The sequence below is a fragment of the Protopterus annectens genome, chromosome 15.part0 (assembly GCF_019279795.1).
Source record: "Protopterus annectens isolate FY-2018-M chromosome 15.part0, PAN1.0, whole genome shotgun sequence".
In the NCBI taxonomy this organism is placed as follows: Eukaryota; Metazoa; Chordata; order Ceratodontiformes; family Protopteridae; genus Protopterus; species Protopterus annectens.
In genome coordinates, this window is record NC_056749.1 from 524,274,242 (window position 1) to 524,300,568 (window position 26,327).

Sequence of the window (26,327 nt, forward strand, 5' to 3'; positions counted from 1 at the left end):
TATGCAGAGTCTGCATGTCCTCCCTGTGGTCGCGTGGGTTTCTTCTGGTTTCCTCCCACATCCCAAAGACATGCTGTAGGTGGATTGTACACTCTAAATTATCCCTAGGCATGAGTGTGTGCCTTCTGTGGAAGATTGGGCACCGGGCTGGCAACTCGACACCGTAAAACTCCACTGCCAATCATGAGCGGACAGGCGACCCCTAACCAGGAAAAGCCGAAAGACGAAGAAGATAGAGTCTCCACTAGGTCTTGTGCCAAAAGGGGAGCTAGGATGAGTTTAGACTAATTCACCATCTTTCATTGACACAGGGTTCATCAGTAAATGATTATATAAGCAAATGGGATGTTAATGTTCAATATTCTTCTTTAGACAACTCAGTTCAGATCATTCAGCATGTTAAGGATCCCTGGCTCACAAAAGTGGTTGTGGAATTAGCCTTTTTGCATCTTTCAGTTCATTTGCAGAATTGGAACTGACAGGGCATTCAGTAGAGTGCAATTATTGCTTTGACATGGCCATAAATGTGGGCTGTGTGGTGGGTGGCCTGAGCCACTTCTGAGAAACTTTGCACAGCACTGCAGTGGGAAAAAGTAGACAAAAATCAGTCAGCAGTTCATTATATAGATGATGTTGATTGTAGGAGAAGGTGAGCAGAGTATAAAGGACAAATTTATGTCTTTCCAGGGGCTATATCAGCAAAATTGGGGTCCCCTTGGTTCAAGAAATAGTTGAATGCTCTTTAAAATCCCTTACATGTTTAGGCAATATATGTTGTCATGGTTTCTTCCTCCTTTAGATTACCACAAAATAAGCTAGAATGTCTGAAATCTTATATTGGGTCATTTTTGTCAGCTAAAAAAAAAAATTAAAGTCAGTCAGGTTATGGAATTGTGCAGCTTGTTAAATGTCACTTGCAGGGCTGTATCTCCAGGTAAGACATTCACAAGATTGTTTATCAACCTGATTCATAGTGGGTGCCAGATGCATGAAAGTGTCAGGAGTACAAAAAGGGTAAAGTCAGACCTTTATATATGGTACATGTTTTAATGGACTTTAATGGTACATATTTTTAAAAGGTGTAATTGGTGGCAAATAATGTTTTATAACTGTTCACAGATGCAGCTGGGGGCTATGGGATTGGAGCCTATATTTAAGGGCAATGGTTCTATGCATCCAGGCCTCCATCTTTGTCCACTGAGAAAAAAAAGGACATCACTTTTCATTAATTAAAGCCCATTTTGGTTGCAGTGGTTGTCCGTCAAAAAGATTTAAGTAACAAGAAATTGATTAAGGTTTCCAAGTTATAATAACTGGTCCCAGATTCCAGATGAGTTCTGGATAATTAGAGAAGAATAGTTTGGTTCCTGTATTGAAATTATTTGGTTCTTAACACTAAGAAGGCATATAAGGCAACATTATATCTTTCAGATATTTTGTATGAGCCTTTCAAAGGAGGAGAAGTTGAGCTTAGTCCAGTTAATAGTGTATTATTTAACATCTGGTAGGTTTAATGGTGACAGTTCCAGTAATGTTAGTAAACATTTATCTGAGCTGAGCCTATCTGCCAGAGTTTTCATTTTTCAGGATTTAATGGGTCCTCTTCAGAAACCCGTACGTTCACTTACCCGACTTTTACAATGCCGAGACGAAAAGGCTGACGACCGCACAACACCAACATCCCAGAACACCGACTTTCCTCTCCAGGTAAGTAACCGATTGGCCATCCTGTTGAACTTTGCCCTTTACCCCATGGTAGTGGGATCTTGGAGTTGGTATATTTATTTGGGGATGTGGGGGGCACAGACCCCCACATGGGTGGGTTTGCTTTTCTTCGGTTTATGTTTTTGTTTAGGATGCCCAAGCAGTTACTTACCAGGAGTGGTAAGTCAGTGTTTTCCGGGATGTTGGTGTGGTGGTGCTGTCGGCCTATTCGTCTTGGTGTTATGAGTTTCAAGTAAGTGAAATTTCGTTCTTGTAAAGTAAACCCAATTTAACAAAACACTGTTTACTGGCCAGATTGTTAAAAGGGTGGAATATGCTCAAGGGCATAAACCTGATTCATGATGCTCCCATTGCTAAATCCTTGTTAAAAATCTATTTTAAAGAGTGTACATGTAGCCTTAGCTGATTTTCATACTCAAGCATGTTGGGCTACTCTATGCACTTGATTTTATGCTGGGGCTTTCTTTATCAATAAACTGCTTTGGGGGTCTAAAACGGTGCAATGTTTCAGTGGCAGAGGATGTTGTTTTATTGTGGATTGTTAGATCCAAGACTGATAAATCAGATCTGGGACAGCAAGTTATTTTAGATAGATTAACATCCCCCTTAATCTTCCCATTGTGGAGGTTTATTACTCTACAAAAATTTCCTTCCCCAATAAGATGGACATTTTAGTATTTCTTTTCCCAACTGGGATGTAGTTACTTCCAAGAAACATAGATTCTGGTTTATGTAAGGCCTTAAGCTATCAAGCTTTACCATGCAATGGATATTCTTCCCATTCATTAAGGATTGATCAAGCCTCAAAGAAAGTATTTGAAGGCCAGACAGTAGAACTGATTAAGAAGACAGGTAGATGGTCATCTCGGGCATAGTTTTATAATTCAGGTATGTGGGCTTGTTTTTTTTTTTATGTTTTTGCTATTTTGTTTTTCAGATAGGCTACAAGTTTTGATCTTAGGACATTATTTTTCATGCTGGGCAGCCAGCACAACAAATGCCTGCTGAGAAATGATCCTGGGTCTGAATCCTTATATTTGTGAAATAATTTGGAAAGGTTTTGTTGAAATTATGAAGAGATGGTTGATCGGAAGCAATTCAAGAAAAAAAACAGCGAATGACCACAGAGAACAAAATGCATGGTTCTTTATTTCAGTACAAACAGAACTTCATCAGAACATGTGACTTTACAGACAAGGTTCTTATATAACCAAGAGAATCATACCAATTAATTCAAATAATCCAATATGAGACAGGAAAAGTCTTCAGACTTAGTCATAGTCCATACTAATAAATACCAAAACAGCCTTTAAACTAAATAATATGTATTAAAACAATGTCAAAACAAATTTAAAGCAATTTAAAAAAACATTTAATATTGATGGATTCATTTAACCCTGGGAATTTATTCGCTTCAAGTCTAATTTGTCAGCTAGCTTCTTTGCGTTTAAGCATGGTGCATAAATTACCCCCACAACTTGTATTTAACAGTTTGTCCAATATGAAAAATTCAAACTTTCTGAAACTACTACAATTGAATGCATACTTTGCTAATGCATTATTAAGATCTTTTTTTTATGGCTGATACATGCTCATAAATATGATCTGCTAAAATTCTATTAGTTTTATCAACATAATATGCTGAACAAGAAAAACATTGAGCTAAATAAACAAAATCCTTGCACTTGCAGAAGTATTTGCCATTAGCAACCAGAGTTTTTCCAATGTTCATAGGTTCATACTAGGCTATCTGCCCTAGGGCATTTATAAGCCTAGCCAGAGTGTGTTTGGCTTTCGCCACCCATTTTAAATGAATTTTGCTATGCCCTTTTTTGAGGTTAGTATACTGTGCCTCTGTCTAACAGTGACACAGAAGTGATACCCAGGGTAAACCTATGATCTCCCATCCACTCATCAAGATTCCTCTTGAAGAGAGTCAATGAGGGACTCTGCCTAACCTGGACTGGGATTTTATTCCAGAGTGAGGGTAGCCTCTGGGTTATGAATCTGTCCCTCCAGCATGTCTTATTTATTTCAGTGGTGAGGTTCAAGTCTCTCGAGCGCGTAGCTCGATGGGATTTGGATTTTCTGAGGTGCAGCATGTCCATTAATTCCAGGTTGGACATGGCTTTATGCGTCAGGCACAGATCGCCTCTGAGCAGGCGGTATGCCACTGAGTAGAACTGGAGTTTCTTTAACCGGGCAGCATATGGCATCTGTTTGAGTCCTTTGATCCTCTTGGTGAGGTACTTTTGGGGTCTTTCCAGTTGCTGCAGGTGTCTGATAAGGTACATCCCAAAAGGGGCATTGTACTCAATTATGGGCCTGATGAGGGATGAGTAAAGAGGCATGATGACCTCTCCTGATCTAGATGTGAATCCCTTCATGATTAGGTGGTCTATATAAAATGTTTTTCTAACCACTTTGGCCACGTGGTTGTCAAATGAGAGATTGCTATCAACTTGGGTCCCCAGGTCCCTAATTACTTCTTCCATACTTAATGGATTACCACCTATGTGGTAATTTGTGGGCACTTTGTTTTTGCCAGAGGGGATGACTATACACTTTTTGGCGTTTAGCTTGAGGCCATGGCTCTGGCACCAGTTGTCTGTTTCTATGAGGCCCTTTTGTAGGATGCTTGTGTCGGCTGGAGAGTTGATTATGGCACCCAGTTTGCAGTCATCTGCGAACTTGGTCAGCCACAGTCCTTCCATGTTGGCCTGTACCTCCGAGAAATATATACCGAACAAGAGAGGTCCCAGAACTGAGCCTTGTGGGATGCCACTTGTAACTGGTTTGGAGTCTGACATGGCTCCAGCAATTCTAACCATATGGGTTCTGTCCTTGAACCAGTTTGCAACCCATCTAGTGACATAGGGGTTTATAATTAAGCTGGTGAGCTTATCTATAATGCCCGAGTGGGGTATTGTATCGAAGGCATTTGCGAAGTCCAGGTAGGCTGTGTGGACCACCTTCCCCTCGTCAATGGCCTTGGTGACTGTTTCAAAGAAATCGACCAGGTTTAAGAGGCAGGATCTACCCTTAACAAAGCCGAACTGGGTAGGATTCAGTGTCTGTAGGTCCCCAATATCTTTATTTATGAGGTCCATGATGATCCTTTCCATAGCTTTGCAGACCAAGCTAGTCAGGCTTATGGGGCGAAAGTTTCCAGGATCCGTTGAGGCACCACCTTTGTGGAGAGGGACCACTGTTGCTGTACGCCACTCTTTGTGTGCATATCCTGTAGTAAGGCTGAGATTGAACAGTAGCTTTATGTTTGGATTTAGCTCTTCTTGGAGTTCATGTAGGATGCAGCCCGGGACACCGTCTGGTCCCATTGATGCTGTGTTTTTTGCTTTGGAGAGGGCGGCTCTTACCTGAGCATCTGAGATGTCAGGGGGGCAGCACTCTGCTGGGATAGATATTTGCCCTTTTGGTGGGGGAGTTTGCTGAACCTGTCAGCTAGGATGTTGGCAATGTCTGTGGGTTCAGTGTATTTTTTGTTATTTTGGACTAATTCTGAGCATATCTGGGAATTCCCACCCAGGTTCCTAACATAACTAAAGAAATCCTTGTGATTATCCTTAGTGTCCTGTGCAATTTTTCTCTCGAAGCTGGCCTTAGACGATTTTATGAGTGCCCGTAGTTTTTTACTAATACTGATCAGAGATGCCTTCCCTTTTTGGAATTTTGCTCTATCATGTAGTAGCTTCCTTCTTCTATTGCATAGTTTGTTATGGCTGGGGTCCACCAGACAAGGACGCCTGCTTTTGGAGGATTGGGTCTTGGTTTTATCTGGGATTGCATGATCCATGCATTCCTGAAGGTGTTCATAGAATGCATTTATAAAGGATTCTGCGGTCTGGGCTGTATTTTCCACAGGCCCGGGGGCTTTGAAGGATTCCACCTCAGTTTTGAGGAGTGTGAAATTTGCTTTAGAGAAGTTTGTCACTGTGGTTTTCTGGGCAAAGGGTGGGGTCGGGATGTGAATATCCAGTGAGATTAGTTTATGGTCTGATCTTACCAGTGAGGGATACACTTCTGGTCTGGAGCATAGAGTCCCCATGTTGGTGATGATCAGGTCCAGTATGTTTTCCCCTCTTGTGGGAGTGGTAGCAAGTTGTTCCATAGCATTTGAGTTTATAAATTCTAGGAACCTTTGGGCTAGGGTGTTGGAGCTAGATTAATGCTCCCAGTCTATGTTTGGGTAGTTGAAGTCACCCAATATAATGGTGTTTGGAGAGACCTTCGTATTTCCAGTGTTCTCAGGAAGGCCGAGTGGGGTTCCTGGGTTTGGGAGGGTGGTCTGTAGCAGGCTATAAATTGGAAGGCAGTTTTATCCACTGTTAGTTGCACATGGATAGTCTCTGAAGCTTCGTGCTGTGCCACCAACATGGAGGTGTGGCTATCTTTGCCGAATATTGATACTCCTCCTCCTTTTGTGGTTCAGTCCAAGTTTTGGGGCCGAAAAGCATGGTATGAGGTATAACCTGGTAGTGCTGGGGTGCTCTCAGGAGCCTTGAACCAGGTTTCTGTTACTGCACAGATATTGATGTTCTCCATGCTAAGGAGAGTTTCGAGTGCATGCATCTTGAGGTTTAGACTTCTGGCGTTGAGTAGCATTACTCTTAGTTTCTTATCCCTTGTGATACCTATGGAGGTGGGTTTGTCTTTTGAGCCTTGCCTAAAAAATACACTATGGGGGTGGCAAGAGCCTTTGCCAATATCCGAAAGCCCAGGGGTGATAGGTGCAAGCCGTCCCTAGTGAAGCATCGTGGCTTGTCAAGCCTGTCATCCCAGGCTGACAGGCATTGGATCCCCTTTGAATGACACCAATACTTAAGCCAGTTGTTGAAATTGATCATCTTGTCTTCGTATTGTGGTATCATTCTTGGTGAGGGTAAGATGCTACTCAAGGTCAAGGTCATACCGGCCTGAGCTACATGCTCAGAGAGCTCCTCTATGTCTCTTTTCATGTAGTCCAGGGAGTTACGTCTCAGGTCATTCACACCAGCATGGACAATGACTGAGTCATATTTGTACTTGCCTTGGAGTGACCTGAGTGCTTGTGTTATGTGGCGGATCCTAGCGCCCAACAGGCAGCTCACCGTGACCTTCTCCTTGTTCAGCCTGGTGAGCGGGACGTCAGTGTGCCTGACGATAGAGTCACCTATTACAAGTGTATTAAGTGTGTTGTTTAGCCTTAAGAGCTGTGACTGTTCGGCACACTGGCTTTGTGAGCTATGTGTTGCACATGTTTTGTTTTGGGGTAGCTGTTACTTGGGTGTCTGCTTTGGAGGTCTCTGCTGCTTAGGCAGATTTTTATTTAGAGCCTCAGAGTATGGGTTTGTGTGTTTATGTGGTTGGTTTGCTGTTGTGGTAGGTCTATGTGAGACTGGAATTGTAGTGAGTGTGGTTTCCTTCTCCTCCTGACTGGTTATGCCAGTACTGAGTTGAGAGAGCTTAGCCTCCAGTTTGGCTATATGGTTGCATCTCTCACATGTGTTGGAATTTGTTGGGAGGAGGAGAGGGTTGTCTGTGTACATGAGGCAGTTGTAACATTGCCTCAAGATTCCCAGATTCACCAGCTGGACCGGAGAGGAGATTGACAACTGACCTTTGGACATGCTAGAATAGTATTGGGAATTCCTTTATAATTGAAAAAAAAGGGCCAAATGGGGAACAAGGTACTCAAGGGGTGCTGACTTATATAATTGCTTTACTGAGCAAGTGCCAGGCTTTAGAGTAGGAATAGGGTGTTTATTATGAGAACTAGATCAGTTCTAAGGGAAAAAGTGAAGAGCAGACTTTGTGGAGCCGAGAAAGATTTAAACCGAATTAAGCGGCGCTGAATGATGCTGCACTATGCGCAAAATCGCGCAAAGCCGCGCTAATGCGGCTTTTATACAGAAGGACTTGAAAGAGCTAGAAATTGGCCCAAAACGGCCAATAGACTACCAGATTCTTGTGCTGGGAACAGTTCTCCAGGGATAGATAGGCTGCTGTAAGCTCCCCACTGCCACTGGTGAACAAAGAAGCCTCCCTTTATCCAAGAATGGAAATGGGTAACACAGGAACTTTCCAAAAGTCTAGAATACAGCAAAGCCTGTATTTGGACTACTCTAGGTCAGGATAGGCGAGAAACAAGGATAATATTTTTTGTTTTTTTTTCTTTTTTTGCAACAAACAGCAGAAAAATGCAATAAATATGTAACATAGTCTAGCACACTTGAGTGTGTAGCCTCAACAGGTAAGTGCAACAAACAGGACAAACTTTAAATTACAAGTGCAAAAGCGCACTAAAGCTGGCTTTAAAGCAGGGGGTTAGAAAAAGATAGGAAATGGCCCAAAATGGCCAATAAGCTACAAGTCACTGGGCTGGAACCACTCCTCAAGGGACAGATAGGCTGCTCAGAGCTCCCCACTCTCACTGGTGAACAAAGAAGCTTCCTCCTATCCAAATAAGGATATGGGCAACACAGGAACTATGACACAGCCCAGAGATCAGCAATACCTGAAGACTGGACTATTCTAGTTCAGTAAAGGTGGGAAACAAGGATATTTTTTTTTTTTTTTAAATAGCAGAAATTAAGTACAGAAACACAGTAAATGCTTTAATTCGGCTAGTGCACTTGAGTGTGTAGCCTACCAGTTGCCTGTATCAGTCTGCAGGACACCACGAGGAGCTGTCCAGAGTTGTCTACAATAACAAACTTTTTAAATCACAGATTCGCTGAAAAAAACTGGCGTTTTAGGCAGAATTAGTTAAGACAGCAAGAAAAGCAGAAAAGTGATACTTAATCACTCCAAAGTCACTCTTTTGTCTCTTTGCTGCTGTAGACTCTGCAGAACACCTGGAAGGCACTTGCTGAGTGGAATACAAGTGTAAAAACTGTGCAAATGAGGTTTTTATATCAGGGAAGTGAAAGAGATAGAAATTAGCCCAAAATGGCCAATAAACGACTAACTTCTGGGCTGAAACCACTCCTCCAGGGACAGATAGGCTGCACAAAGCTCCCCTCTCTCACAGGTGAACAGAAAAACTTCCTTCTATCCAAGTAAGGTAATGGCAACACAGAAACTTGTAACACAGCCCTGGATTCAGCAATAGCTTAAAAACTGGACTATACTAGTTCAGAAAGGTGGGAAACTAGTATATATATATTTTTTTTCAGAAAATAGAGCAGATACAATCAAAATTAGCCCAAAAAGGCCAATAAACTACCAATGTGGGATAAAAAATAAAATTAGTATTTGCCACATAACCATAAATCTTACAAGACTGACAGTTGTATGTACCTAGTAATCTACTCTTATTTGCATCAACCATTACAACATTTTCTTTGTTAAAATAATGGGATAAAGTAAAACTTTTCTTATAAGAATAACTAGGGATAGTGTCTACTACCTTCACTAAATCTTTATTACCTAAAATTATCTTCCAAATGGACATTATGATATTGATGTCAATCATATCCTTAAAAATAGGTGGATTTGTTGAAATGATTTTTGATCAACTATTGCCAAATCTATACCAGGTTATTGATGAAATAGGTCTTATTGCTCACCTAGGTAGTTGACATTGGCAGCATCCCTAAGCATAGATTATTTTCTAGTATTTTGAGAGATTTAGTTAACATTCAACATTTCTTCCCTGGTCTTCTGATTGCCTGGTCATTTGTTATGCTCAGACTAATTTGACAAGGGCTATTAAGACCAAAGCATTAGAGTCAGCTCAAAAAGTTGTGAATCATTAAACGGCTCCTGCCAGTTCCCAATGAGGTTTTACAATAACTTACCATTGGGATTTTGTTCATAATGATTCTTTTGACTCCTGGAAAGAGATATCCACCTTTCTTACATGTTTTTTTTTATTTATTTAACCTCAACTTGTCTTTTTATTTGCTATGTTTGGTATCCAAATCAGCCATTGGATGCTCTTAATCTAAGTATTTTCAGTTTTTTATATAACCATTGATTAAATTCTACATTTCTCCTTTTGGTTTGTTTGTTTGTTTTTTGTTTTAATGACCAGGAAAATGAAGTAAAGAGGCTGCTGTTTTTACAGCCTGGTGGGCAGTCATTCCTCAGTCTTCCTCCCTTTTCACTCCCCCAGTTCCATTCCTGGGTCACTTGAAGCTGCAGATAACAGAAAAGGAGCTGTTTGCAACTGAACTTGGTTAATGGTCTTTTTTTCAGAGGGGGCACAGTGAGTATGCCACTTGGCAATAAGGGAACAGATTTGTTGGACCAGTCAGGTCATCTGGTAATTAAGGTAATTTGGAGTAATTGGGATATTATGCTGGTTTACGAGTTAAACGTTTTCCTGTTTGTTTGTTTTTTTTTTATTTTGACATCATTAATGATAAAGCGGTGTACCTTATGACTACACTGGTTGCAATGCCTGTGATGAGTTCTTGTATTTTGTGGGGAAAGTGGGGCAGGGGAAAATCAGTCTGTGGACTCCCTCTCTTAGGAGTGCATCTGTCAGTAGCTCAGTCCATTTTGTTAACATATCAAAATGAAATCCACTTAATTATTGGAAATATTTATTTTTCTCTAATGTATGCTATTGTGATTTTTTTTTCCTTGATTAACCTCCAGCAGCAATTATTCTGTGTACTTGCTGTTAAAGTTTCATCTCTGGGGCAGACCTCTTGCATCTTTGACTTCCCCCATATAATTTCTGAGCACTCGGATTGAGTCTATGCCTGTGTTCCATTAATACATTCTCCACTTCCCTTTTTTCTCACAGCAGTGTATAATATTAACTCTTATTATTTTTCATTTATTTTTATTAAAATAAGAAATATAGACTCCAGTGTCATATGTTATATGGGATGATTAGGATAGGGTAGTAAAGTCCTTCATAGCTGAAGAAGACATCTCTCCATCTTTGCCATCATTGTGTTGACCAGTCTTTGTTCAAATGACTCATGATTTTGTCATTTGTAATTTTTAGCTTTCTTCTTTGGATTCATCATTTGTTTATGAGTTTTATCATAAACAGCAGTTAACTAAACAATTATTTCATCTTTTTAATAGTGGACAAGTGTTTGAGAATGATAGTGCCCTCTATATCTTTAGAAACAGCATTAGAAGTCTATTTTACTTTTAAGTTAGTCATTCCATGCTTAAATGATATTTCATCAGTGTTCTTGTGTTAATATCAGTGTTTTCGCATTTTCTGCAGGACATTTATCTGTTTACCCACATAACTGCTCACTCCTCTTTTGTCTTTTTTTTTCTTGTCTCTTGTTAGCTTTTTTTCTTTCAAATGTTAGAATATAGAATGTCCATTACAAATCAAATGAGAAATGTTTGATATTTGAAACAGTATATTAAACCAAATTTGCATTACATGTTTTAATTCTTTGCATCAAAAATATCTGATACACAAGTTCACAGTTTTAATGAAGGTGCCCAAAGTCCCTATAAAAATGCTGGCACTGTTTGTGTAATTCTTTCTGTGTATGTGCACCATTACTAGAAATCCCTAAGCCTTGAACTAGCCACTAATTTTAGTTTAGAACACAGAGGCTGTGCTTAGGTATCAACAGTTTCTAAAAATAGTCCTTATTGTGTAGAGAATTACAGTCAGGAGGCATTTATTTTCCATATTACATTACATGGAAATATGTGTTTTATATTTAGGGTTATGATCTGGCATTTACCAAGTGGTACACTTACAGTATACTTAATGTCTGTCAAGATACTATCTTTTTACTTAGTATTTCAAGTAATAGTGGTTCTGTAAATTGTCAAGCAGCAATGGAGAGAACAGTAGGCTTCTTATTTCCATATTTTTGGAGGTGGTAGCACCATTGATGGGTTATGATCTGGCATTTACCAAGTGGTACACTTACAGTATACTTAATGTCTGTCAAGATACTATCTTTTTACTTAGTATTTCAAGTAATAGTGGTTCTGTAAATTATCAAGCAGCAATGGAGAGAACAGTAGGCTTCTTATTTCCATATTTTTGGAGGTGGTAGCACCATTGATATGGAGATCAGGAAGTCATGCTGCCATATGTACAGTATGGGCAGAGCAACTTTCTGTGTTGGAGGGAAGCATTCTAGCTTATCAGTGGGAGTGGTAAGCACTAGGTAGCCTATCTACCACAAAATCCAGGTACAGATTCTTAGTTTTAGCACTTGAATTTGCTTATTCGTCCTCAGCACTTGTGGTTAGCTCTAAATAAGCTACAAATTACTACAGCACTCAACCTTCCTCTTTACCTAGAGGAAAACAGTTTTTGTATTTATTTTCCTCACTTGCTTAGGGAAAAACAGCTCTTATACTCACTTTCCTCACTTGTCTAGAGGAAAGTAGTTTTTTATTCAGTCATGTCCAAGGGTTAGCTCCCAGTGTTCTCTCTTGTCTATCTGATGAATATGGGCATCTTGTGGTAATGTAGCATTTGCCTCATGTACACAGACAACCCTCTCCTCCTATCACCCAATGCCACAACCTGTGAGAGAAGCACTTATCTAGCCAAACTGGAAGTAAAGCTCTCTCCAACCAAGACTGAACTTGACAGTCAAGAGGAAAAGGTAAACACTTGCACCACACTACACTCATCACATAGTCCCACTAAACCTACACCACCAAAATCTACACATAGAAATACAAAAACATTTGCAGAGGCTCTCAATAATAATCTGCTCAAGCAACAGAGACCTCCAAAGCAGAAACGCAAGCAATCTCCACCCCCCAACACAACCCAAATGATACATACTACACAGACTCAGTGTGCCAATAAATGACAGCCCATAAGGCAAAACAATGTACCCAACACACAAGTCCCAGGTGACTCTATAATCAGGCACACTGATGTCCCACTCACCAGGCTAAACAAGGAGAAGGTTACTGTCAGCTGCCAGTTGGGTGCCAGGATCCGCCACATAACCCACGCACTCAGGTCACTCCACAACAAGTACAAATATGACTCTGTCATTGTCCATGTTGGTGTGAACGACCTGAGATGCACCTCTCTGGACTACATGAAAAGAGACATGGAAGAGCTCTCCAATCTTGTAGCTCAGGCAGGTATGACCCTAGCCCTGAGTAGCATCCTGCCATCGCCCAGAATGATACTGCAGTACAAGGAGAAAATGACTGACTTCAACAATTGGCTAAGCTTCTGGTGTCATTCTAAGGGGATCCAGTATCTGTCTGCCTGGGACGACATGGTAAACAGACCATGATGCTTTGCCAGAGATGCCCTGCACCTGTGTCCCCTGGGATTCCGGATACTGGCTAAGGGTCTTGCCGCCCCTATAGTGCCTTTTTTAGGCAAGGTTCAAATGACAAATTCACCACAGGAACAGGCATGCAAAAACTGAGGGTAATTTTACTCAATGCTAGAAGTCTAAATCTTAAAATGCACTCACTCGAGGCACTCCTTAAAATGGAGAACATCGATATTTGTGCAGTGACTGAGGCCTGGTTCAAGGCTCTAGAGAGCACTCCTGCATTACCAGGCTATAACTCATACCACACTTTTCAGCCATCTAACCTGGACCAGAACACCAAAGGCGGAGGTGTGTCTATATTCATTAAGGATATCCACACCTCCAGGCTAGTTGCGCAGCATAATGCAACTGAGGTTATCCAAGTACAATTAACTCTGGGAAAAACTGCAATACAAATTGTAGCTTGCTACAGATCCCACACCATGCCCCAGGATTCCCACTCCTCTTTTCTTGATATACTGGAAAATGTTAGGGTTCAACCAAACACCCTAATAATGGACGATTTCAACTACCCCACCATTAACTGGGAAAACTATTCATGTACCAACTCCTTCACTCAACACTTAATGGAATTCATAAATTCCAGTGCTCTGGATCAACTTATCCATGCCCCCACCAGGGGCAACAATATCCTAGACCTGGTCATTACCAACATGAGTGACCGGTGTTCCACACCTGAAGTCAACTCCTCATTGGTCAGATCCGACCATAAGCTAATCACCCTAGATATCCGCATCCCGCCCCGACCCACCATTAAAGAAACCACAGTAAAAAATTTCTCCAAAGCCAACTTCATGCTTAAGACAGAAGTGGCGAAATTCATGACACCCATGTAGATGGACAATACAGTTACGACTGCTGAATCCCACACAAATGCACTCTATAAGTACTTACATGAGTGCATGGATCATGCTATCCCAAACAGAAACAAGACTCTATCCTCCAAAAAAAGGAAGCCAATCTGGTGGTCCCCTGCCATAAACAAACTCTACAACAGAAGGAAGAAACTGTTGCAAAATAGAGTAAAATCCCATAAGTGGAGGAGATCCCTGGTCAGCCTCAGTAAGAAGCTGAGATCCCTTATAAGATCATCCAAAGCTAGCTACGAAAACAAAATTGCCACTGATTCTAAAGGCAACCACAAAGCATTTTATATCTATGTCAATAATCTCAATGGCAGCACCCAGATCTGCTCTGAGTTACAGCACAACTCCACGAAAATTACAGAACCAACAGATATTGTCATCATCCTGGCAGATAGGTTCAGTGCTGACCTTACCCCCCTCCCCCCGCTAAAGGGCCCATATCTATACAGGAAGAATGCAGAGTCCCTGTAATCACATCTATGCAGGTAAAAGCTGCACTCTCTAAAACCAAAAACACAGCATCCATGGGACCGGACAACATCCTAGGCAGTTTTTTAAATGAATTTCAGAACGAACTGGCTCCCCACCTAAGCACCATGTTCAATCATAGTCTCACATCAGGCTTTGTGCCCACTGAATGGCGCATAGCAACAGTTATCCCACTCCACAAAGGGGCAGCCACCACTGATCCTGGGAACTATTGCCCTATTAGCCTGACGAGCCTGGTCTGCAAGGCCATGAAACATATCATCATGGGACTCATAAACAAAGACATTGGTAACCTCCAAACTCTGTACCCCACCCAGTTTGGGTTTGTGAAAGGTAGATCATGCCTTCTGAACCTGATCGACTTCCTTGAGGCAGTCACCAAAGCCGTAGATTAGGGTAAGGTGGTTCACACAACCTATCTTGACCTCACCAAGGCTTTTGACACCATCCCCCATTCTGAAATTATAGCTAAACTCACTAAACTAGGTATAAATCCCTACATCACAAGATGGATTTCCAACTGACTCACTGACAGAACCCACACTGTAAAAGTTGCAGACTCCAAATCTGACGTCAAACCAGTGACAAGTGGAGTACCACAGGGTTCAGTCCTGGGACCTCTCCTGTTTGATATCTACTTCTCTGAAGTACACGCTAACACAGAAGGCCTCTGGCTAATGACATTCGCAGATGACTGCAAACTAGGAGCCATAGTCGAGTCCCCAAATGATGTGGACATCCTACAGAAGGGCCTCACTGAGACAGATGCCTGGTGTCAGAGGCATGGCCTCAAGCTCAGTGCCAGAAAGTTCATTGTCATCCCCTTTGGTAAAAACTCTGTACCCAGAAACTACCACATAAACGGCAGTCTACTTAATGCCTAATGTGTGATAAGAGACCTTCGGACCCAGGTGGACAGTAGTCTCTCCTTTGATAATCACATCGCCACAGTAGTCATGAAATCCTTCTATGTGGCACACCTCATCACAAAAGGGCTCTCATCCAGGAAAAAAAGAGGTCATTGTTCCCTTCTATTCGCAGTCATTAGACCCATTATAGAGTACAATGCTCTTTTTGGAATATACCTCAAAAGACATCTGCAGCAGCTGGAAAGGCCACAGAAGTACCTCACAAAGAGGATTACTGGCCTCAAACAGATGCCCTACACTGACCGTCTCAAAAAACTCCAGCTTTACTCTGTAGCATATTGCCTCCTCCTAGGAGATCTCTGCCTAGCATATAAAGCTATGTTAAACCTAGAGCTGTTGGACACCCTACACCTAAAGAAATCCCAATCCCTCCAAGCTACACGCTCTAGGGACCTAAACCTTGTCACCACATTAAAGAGGACATGCTGGAGGGATAGATTCCTGTCCCAGAGACTTCATATACTCTGGAACAAGCTACCCATCTATGTCAAGCAAAGTTCCTCATTAGCACTCTTCAAGACAAATCTTGATGAGTGGATGGGTAATAGGAAATATACCCCAGGGATCAGTTCTGTAGCTCTGCTTGACAGGGGGCACAGGAAATTAACTTTCTTGGGTGGTGTAAGCCAGGGAACCTTGTTGGCTAGGCTTACCTAGGCCCTTGGGCCGATAGCCTAGTACTTACCTATGAACCTATATGCATTCATATGGAGATCAGGAAGTCATGATACCATATATCCAATATCCAGTCATTCCACTAAAGTGACCTCACATATCAGCATGAGTGACATCATTCTAATCCTCAAAATAAAAAACACTCAGAGAGTGTGAGATTTCGTAACAACAGTCTCTACATTTTAATGATTAAAAACACCATGTAAACACTTTGTGCTTTTACTCAATATCTTCCTGGGCTTCTTCAGCGTGTGTACATTAACTTAAACAGCTCATTTAAATAAGTACAAGTCACATGATCCTGGACATATTAAAAAAATAAAAAGAACTTATTAAAAAACATTTTCAATGCATAAAACATACAAAAACTAAAACTGGAGAGCTGCTAATAAAATAACATAGTAAAAATAAGCTCCAGAGTAAAACATTTGTAATAACCTTAATTTTGTGGCACTAGTTGCAAACACTTACAATAGTAATGTCCTTAATCTTAAGACACTGGTAACTGAACAATTTTCATTAATACCTGGCTTAGTGGTGGCATCTAACCTTAGTTGCCATTCCAACTCTAGCCTTTTAACATTGAATTTAACATTACCTCTCCTTTGAGTAGGAATAACCTGGTCAATAATAAAAAAAATGAATTTTTTTTTAATTTTCACAGACTAAACTTTATGTAAATAAAGTATTTTCTTTTTTCTTATTTTTAATGTCTCATGCATGTTCGGCTATTCTTTCTTTTAATTTCCTCGTAATTTTACCATTGTAAAAAGCTGGACATGAGGTACATGTTGCTATGAGATTTGTATTATAGTTACTTTGTCCTGGGCATGAAATACTCCAACCATAACTTTCTACTACCACATAGGGACCTTCATTTATGTACTTACAAACCTTACACATGTTGCACTTTGTCATTCTAGAACGATATTTTTGACTCTTTTAATCAGTATTTTTTTTCCAAAAACCCTTTTAGGTTTCACCCTCTACTGTAAGTTATCTTTAGACTCTCACCTAGTATTTGTTTCATATCTTTGTCAAAGAACAGGTTCCAGTTTTTATTAAATACTTCTCTAAGGTTTTCTGTCTCTTTATTGTATGGAAGAACTAACTTCCTTTCGTGCTGCACTTCTCTTTTACTGCCTATGGATGTCCTCTTGCATTCAAAAGAACAGGGGTAACTTTATCACTTTTTTTTTTCAAAACCTCATTTCTAATTTTGATCAAGAGTTTACATGGATATCCCCTTTCTTTAATCATTCCTATTAGTTTGTACATTTCCTGCAAAGTTTAATTAATCTAGCAATCCTCACCATTTGTCCCTTGATAACACTTCGCTTCTGGTGTGAGGGATGACAACTATTGTAGTGAAGTAAGGAATTTGAGTATGTGCCCTTCCTGTATATTTTAGACTCTATTTTAGAAGTGTTCTTGTTTTTATATAATGATATATCCAAAAAAACAATTGTCTCAGTGTTCATTTTCCATGTAAATCTCAAGAAGGTAGTGGGAGTGTTCAAATAATCAATGAAAGAAGTTATTTCTTTTTCACTACCCTTCCAAAGCAGTAGTATATTGTCCAGGAACCTGTACCATGCAATAACTTTGTCCATAAATATTGAAGGGAATACATGTCTTTTCTCCCATTCAAAAGGAACTAAATTGGCATAGATGGGAGCACATTTGGCTCCCATTGCTACCCCCGTGGTTTCGCGAAAGTACTCCCCTTCCAAAAATAAAAAGTTATTTTACAAAACCAATTCTGTGAGTTCCATCAATAGATTCTTTTTTATATTGTGCATACCTTCCACATTCATTAGAGCATCACCAAATAATTCTATTCCTTCTTGGTGTGGAATTACTGAAAACAAATTGATAACATCAGTTGTGACAAATATAAAATACTCTTCTATAATCAGATCTCTTAAAGCCTCTAAACAATGCCAAAAGTCTCTAGGTATTTTTTTTTAAACCTATTACTTTTTTGCAGTGATAATCAATGTATGCAGGGTTCTGTCTTAGAATTTCTAGCTGCCCCTATAGGGTGTAGTGGGGGATTGTTTAAATCTTTGTGGCTCTTAGGTATACCAAAAATAACAGGGGTGATTGTGTTTACATGGAGTTTTTAATCATTAAAGCTTAGAGACTGTTGTTATGGCTGACTTTGGCATTTTTTATTATTTTCTTTTGGTTTGTATGAAGTCTCACACTCTCTGAGTGTTTTTTATTTTGATTATTTTGTCTCATCACCCTGTCACTTGTTCTTACAGTCTCAGGATGGACAAGCTTATTTGAGAGCTGAGTGATCTCATGTTAATATTAAAGCAACAAATCCGTGGTCCTACTGCTGCTGTGGGCTGAACTATTTTGACATCTAGTCAAATGGAGTTATTTTCTTTACATACCCCTTGTAGCAATTCTCAAGGTATGGAGAATGGTTTAGAATCTAGCAACCGAGGGGTCAATGCAACAGTGAACACAAGAGGGAACAAGGTCAATTATATTGTGCCAAACTTTTGTTCATTGCTTCTTATGCCTGAAATGCCATTTTTCTGCTCCCTGTACAAAAATTGAAGGCCATGGTACACTCCAGGCTCAGTTGAATGCCTTTGGAAAAGCTAACTAGGAAACTAAAGAATATTCAAACAGACAACTTATATTTGAAAAAGTCCTTGGATTTACATCACGTTCCCAAGGGGTTAAAAATATGGAAGTTCCCAAATAGAAAGATAAAAGACTCCATTATGCACCACAAATTGCTGAAATTGTTTTACCGGATGGGGATGGACTTTATTAGGATTATAATCAAAGAGAATGAATGTAAGTTGGCTGACACTGAGAAACAGTTAACTGAACTTAATGATAGTATAACAAATAATTTATTTGACCAAAACAGACTGCAATAGGATAAAATAATGTTAGAGGCTGATAAGCTTGTTAAAGTGAATTTGGAGAGAAAGCAAAATAAACTTGTGAGAGACACTAATGATTATGTTAACAAAACAGCCTACCCAGTGTCTGCGCAAACTGAAGTTGTTAATGAAACCAGAGGCATTTTGCAAAATACAAATAGTAACAGAAATGTGAATGGTGTTTGGAAAACAAGAACACTAGTGGAAGTAATTATTTTTTAGTTCAGGAACCACCTTTGAGGAGATCTCAGAGGTTAAAGAAAAGGAATCAGCAACAACAGGGGTACCAGACCAACTATTGGTATCCACTTCAATATCCTTTGAGGAGGAACAATTTAGCACCCTAGAGCCAGACGAAACAATAATTGATATGTTTGATGCAATTTTTTTTATAGATGAGGGTAAAACATTAACTGTGAGCACTATGGGTTGTTTTTCTATATACAACTTTTCAGAATTGTGTATTGATGACACTTATATGTGTTTGTTAAAAAAAAGGTCTCAACTTTGTACCAAATTTTAAAACTGAAACTGAAAAAGTGCTTACTAATTTTAAACTTTACCCTAGACAACTTAATTTGCTAATTTTTTTCCCAATAGAAATGAAGATAATTTTGGAAGAAATGATCTGGTTAAAAGGAGAAGTACTTTTTTACCACCAGTGAATACTGCAATAGAACAGTTTGAAAAGATTTGTGAAAGAGAAATACATAAGGTATAACAAACTAGTTTAGAAAAAGAAGATATATCTAAGGATGAAAGACAGTGAAACAGTTTATGTGAAAAGATCGATATAGATTTATGAAACCAAATAAAGGTGGGGGCATAGTGGTGATGAACCAAGTGGACTATGTAGGAAAAATGTTTGATTTACTAAGCGACTCCAGTACATACCAGACAGCCACCTTGAACGAGATCAACAGGGCTTATCCAAAAATAGACTGGTTTCTTTATGACTTATTAACACAAGGAGTAATAGACCAGAAAGAGTACACATTTTTGACCCTTGATGCACTGGTAATTCTGGTTATTTTTGGTGTACCTAAGATCCACAAAGATCCCTCACTATGCCCTATAGTGGCAGCTAGGAATTCAAAGACAGAACCCATAGCTGTGTACATTGATTATCAATGCAAAAAAGTAACCGATTTAAAAAAAAAAAAAAAACTTAGAGACTCTTGGCATTGTTTAGAGGGTTTAAGAGATCTGATTATAGAAGTGTATTTTATATTTGTCACAACTGATGTTATCAATTTGTTTTCAGTAATTCCACACCAAGAAGGAATAGAATTATTTGGTGATGCTTTAATATATGTGGAAGGTATGCACAACATAAAAAGGAATGTATTGATGGAGCTCACAGAATTGATTTTGCAAAATAACTTTTTATTTTTTGAAGGGGAGTACATTTGCCAAACCACAGGGGTAGTAATGGGAGCCAAATGTGCTCCCATCTACTCCAATTTACTTCTTCCTGAAAGGAGAAAAGACAGGTCTGTATCATATGTTCAACGTTTAAAAACTTTGAACACTAAATAATTATATTTAAATGTTCGAAGTTTCAAACATCGAACATATAATAAAAAAAACAAAAAAACAAACAGAACTTACCTGACTAGTATAGGGAGGGGGGCAAGCTCCACTGCAACCCCCAGCAGGGGGGCAAGCTCCACTGCAACCCCCACACCCCCCACTCTTTAAATATACCAACTCTGAGATCACACTACAGTGCAGTAAGGGAGCAAGCCCCCTGCACCTCCCACACCCCCGCTCTTTAAATATACCAACTCTAAGACTGCACTATAGTGCAGTAAAGGGAAGATTTCCCTTATTGCACTGTAGTGTGGTCTCAGAGTTAGTATATTTAAAGAGCAGAGTGTGTGGGGGGTGTAGGGGGGAATGCCCCCCTGCTTACAGCCGTTAATTTTGGGTTTGGGTTTTTTTTCTTTTTTTTTACATATATTCGAAGTTTTATAACTTCAAACATTTAATTTCAATATTTTAATGTTTGAAGTTATAAAACTTCAAACATATGATATAGATCCAAAAAGACATGTATTCCCTTCAATATTTATGGACAAAGTTATTGCATGGTACAGGTTCCTGGATGATATACTACTGCTTTGGAAGGGTAGTGAAAAAGAAATAACTTCTTTCATTGATTATTTGCACACTACCACTACCTTCTTGAGATTTACATGAAAAATGAACACTGAGACAATTGATTTTTTGTCTATATCATTATTTAAAAACAAGAACACTTCTAAAATAGAGTCTACAGTATACAGGAAGGACACATACTCAAATTCCTTACTTCAGTACAATAGTTGTCATCTCTCACATCAGAAGCAAAGTGTTATCAGGGGACAAATGGTGAGGATTTCTAGATTAATTAGTGATGAAAATTTTGCATAGGAAATGTACAAACTAATGGGAATGTTTTAAGAAAGGGGATATCCAAGTAAACTCTTAGTCAAAATTAGAAATGAGATTTTGAAAAAGAGAAGTGATAAATTTACCCCTATTCTTTTGAGTGCAAGAGGGACAGCCCTACGCGGTAAAATAGAAGTGCAGCACGAAAGAAAGTTAGTTCTTCCATACAATAAAGAGACAGAAAACATTAGAGAAGTATTTAACAAAAATTGGAACCTGTTCTTTGACAAACATATGAAACAGGTCCTAGGTGAGAGCCAAAGATAACTTACAGTAGATGGCGAAACCTAAAAGGGTTTTTGGAAAAAAACTACTGATAAAAAGAGTCAAACGTATCATTCTAGAATGACAAAGTACAACATGTGTAAGGTTTGTAAGTAATAAATGAAGGTCCCTATGTGGTAGTAGAAAGTTATTCGGAGTATTTCATGCCCAGGACACCGTAACTGTAATACAAATTTCATAGTCTATATGGCAACATGTACGTCATGTTTGGCTTTTTACGTTGGTAAAACTACGAGGAAATTAAAGGAAAGAATAGCCGAACATGCAAGGAACATTAAAAATAAGGGGAAAAAATACTTTATTTACATACAGTTTAGTCTGTGAAAATTGAAAAAATATTCATGTTTTTTATTATTGACTGTGTTGTTCCTACTCAGAGGGGAGGTAATGTTAAACTCAATGTTGAGAGGCTAGAGTTGGAATGGCAACTAAGATTAGATGCCACCACTAAGCCAGGTATTAATGAAAAATGTTCAGTTACCAGTATCTTAAGATTAAGGTCATTACAATTGTAAGTGTTTAGCAACTAGTATCTCAAAATTCAGTTAATTACAAATGTTACTGTTTTACTTGGGAAGTTATTTTTACTATGTTCTTCTTTTATTAGCAGCTCTTTGGTTTTAGTTATTGTATGTTTTATGCATTGAAAATGTTTTTTAATAAGTTCTTTTTAATTTTTTAATATGTTCCGGGTCATGTGACTTGTACTTATTTAAATGACCTGTTTAAGTTAATGTACACACACTGAAGAAGCCAGGAAGGTATTGGGTGAAAGCACGAATTGTTTACATGGTGTTTTTAATCATTAAAACTTATACTCTGTTGTTACGTCTGACAGTGGCATTTTTTTGTTGTAATTCTAATCCTATTCCTGGTATTCAGTGCATACATCCTGATATTCAGTGCGCACATCCATTTCCTGGTGTTACCCTTATGAATGAGTTCATTGGGCAGCTACTCCTCTCCAGGATAAGTTATTACTTGGAACTAGAGTCAATTCCTGTGTCAATATTTCCATTATCACAGATAGAAATAATACTGGTGTACCATTAGATCAGCTATTGTAACTGACATTTTAGGTATGAAAAGATAGCATTTCAAAAAGCAAGCATATTGCAAATATTAACCCTGCATGCAGAGTAGACATAAAAGAACTGGTTACGATGGTGACTTCAAATACAAATAAGCAGATATTTATTGTAACAATGATGGCAACAACACATTTGTCTGATGAGGAACTGAATACAACAATGGTATTTGGGCTGAAGTGATCATGATCTTGAATAAACAGAACAGTGATGTCTTCAGCTTGCAAGGCTAGGAGGAGTTTTTTTTATACCTGTTTTTATTCAAACCTGCTAGACAAAAGTGACTGTTTTCAGAAGCATGTTGGAATAACTTATTGGTAAAGTAACTTGCTTGTAATCATAGCAGGCAAATGGTGAAGGAAGGAATCAAACCCTGTCCCTTGACCAACAGGAATTAGTTTGTTAATAGCTCAGAGCCATGCACTAACTTCCTAATTTGGAGTGTATATCACTAGCAGAGATGTTATATTCATGCATGGGATTATAAAAACAATCTTAGGTGTACTGATGTATAGAATTATGAAAATATCAGTCCATGATTTGATAGGTTAGTATATGTTTGCATGGTTTAATTGTTGTTATGAACAGACTGGTGCTTTCATAAATCAGTGGAGACATTGCTGTGCTAGCACCTCATCCCAAGCAAATGGAAAGTGTTAATGCCATGAGATGATTGTCTTGCTGTAAGAAATATTGCAGTAACTAAAGGAATGTGGATGTGTAGGTGCAAGGCTGCTATAGAGCTCTTTTACTAGAAAAGAGTAAGAGAAAGTGCTTTAATGCAAAGAAAGCTTAAGAGAAAATCAGATAAGCCCTTGGGTTATCAAATACCTTACTAATGGAAAAAAACTGCAAATAAGATTATTCTGTCAGAATTCAACATCCGGAATAAAATACTAAGTTCTGTTTCAGCTGCTTAATGAAATGAATAGCAGAGTACTGAGAACTGCCTCCAGATTTCTGTATAATGAACTCTAAAAACTGCCTGCACTTCAAAGCATAATGCTCCTATAATTAAAGTCTTTATGATGTGAACTGAGCTGAGTAAGCAGTTGTTACTGTGTGCTGTAGTTCACTTCTTCCCTTCTAGTTTTGTTTTTTGTTACAGACTGCATTTAAATTTTAGAAAGTTACTTCCATTGTCATTCACTGATTACTAGATAGAACAAGAAACAGTGACAGAAGCAATACATGAAAAGTAAAATTTGATTTTCTGATATAGTAGGTACTATCTAATCATTACAACTGAGTGTACTCATTACAAAAAAAAGAATGAAAGAGCAAAAAATGGATAATGGCATTTTTTCAAGCAAAGAATAATCCATAACAAACTCAAGGAATATTATGATTTTTTTTTTCTAATAGATATCATTTTAGTTCATATTTATTTCATGCATCCAGCCTGGAATCATGTTTCTCATTCAGCTCTGTAGAAGAGAAATCATTCCGAACAATTACTTATCCATTTCTATTATGCCAAATTTCTTGTTTAAGTGATCCTAAAATACAGTGAGTGAAATACATTTCTACCATTTGGTGCACATTGTGATGTAAACAGTTAACTTCATGCATATTAAATTGTGCAAACCTTCTGCGTGAGAGATAATGAGGGCAAATCCTTCTCGCTTTTATGTTTTTGTGTTAGGCACCACAGAATGTTCTATTTATGCTCATTTTCTTAAATGCCTAGATATTTTTGGAACACACTTTAAATCTTCCTTGTTGCATTAAGCATTGTGTAGTACAGCAGCATGACCCAAAATAAAAGGTAGGTCATGGTTATTTAGAGTATTGATTGAAAAGCAAATGCTTAAAGCAGTGTGTATTGACAAATCTTAAACTGCTGAAAGCTAAGCAAACAAGTATGGATGCCCAGATCACAAATCTCATTTCAAACACTGCCAATAATCTGATAGAAGCATGCTGTATGATATGATACAGCCTTCACAGTGAAGATACCCATCATGGATCATACTTACCACATCCACCCGTGGTGTGCATCCATACTAAATATAGCAAGTTAATAAATGGAACTTAACCAGCTCCATTTCCTCATATCTGCTCCTCTGAAAACCAGATATCCTCTGCATTATAAAACACCAGCAAGTGTTTGATGTATCAATTTCCTGTTACTAAAGTATGCAGACTTGCAAATAATCATGCTTGATCTCACACACACACACACGCACAAATGCAATTCACTCTGTCAAGTGCTGGGGCTATGATAACAAGTAAACCTTGGTGCTAATAGTTACAGTAAATGTGGGGTTTTGACTTGATGCCAAAACTTTCAGCCATACTGTAAATTTCAGCATTAGGGGTGAGACAGTATGTGTAAGTGTTCAAATTTAGGGTTAAGGTAAGCACTAGGGATCAAGATAGATTTAGTGTTGTGCATGTATGCTGGTGTGTGGTGTGTCGGAGCATCTTGTTTAGTGGTAGTGTTATGGAAAGCATGTTATAGTTTCAAAGGTAAGTACTAGGCTAGCTGCCCTCATGGGCATTTTAAGCCTACCCATTTTCCTATTTTGTGTGCTCAAATTAACCTATCCCATTTGGTTAGAGATTGGCCTAATCCATCCCATGGTCGATAATTATACAGTATAGCTAATAAGAATCACTGGGATCATACCATAAATAATTGGAGGGAGACTCATGCATGGGATAAAGCATTTAGAAGCTGCCTCTGTCCATCAGTAGTGCATGGGATAGTCCTGGGGTAAATTTTCTGTTTCCCATCCACAGATCCAAGTTACTCCTGAATATGATTATGGATGAACTTTGTTTTATGTTGCTGGGGAGTCTGTCCCAGAGCAGTATGCTTCACGAGATATACTTGTCCCTCCAGACTGTTTCTATTCATCATGTAGAAGAGGTTTAATTATCTAGACTGAGTATTTCTGATGACATTTGACTTGCTGATGTGCAGTAAATCCATCAGTAATAGCTTGGAGGATGCCTTGTATGCCAGAAACAGGTCACTTTTTAGCAGTGTAAGATACTGAGTAAAAGTGTTTTGAAGAGGTCCATACAGGACATGATAAGGACAGAGTGAAATCATATCTGCTTTAATATAATAATAGCTACTTTTCTGACTGCAGTTAATGATTGATCTCTTACTCAACAGAAATGACACTGTTGTTGATTAACCATGTTTGGCTTTGATACTGATATTTCTAATTATCTCTTACTTGAGTTTTGTTTGTCTTTAAACTATTCCGTAACACTAGTGGGTAATAAATCAGTCTGTAATTTGTATATGTTAATGTGTTACATTGTTAACACTGTATTATTCTCTCTCTCTCTCTCTCTGAGATTTATATATATATAACATGTTTTCACATCTTTTGCATTAACTGCAATCAACTTGAATTTCATCAATTTTAAAAGAACACTTGTTAAAAACAACTTATGATTAGTATATTAAATTGTTGCAGTTAGTTTCCTTGAGAAAAGTTGAATTTGCTAACTAGAATTCCATTTCGTATGCTAAGCTGCGCTTCAATATTCGATCATAGAAAATTATATTTCCCCTTCAGAAACGAAACTTCATTTTCAAATAATCATGTCACTGACTTCCTAATGTAGGTTTTATAATTATCTTCAAATTTTCTACCTACTTTTAAGAATTAATAAAATTATTTTTATCCTACTAGTGGAGAAGCCA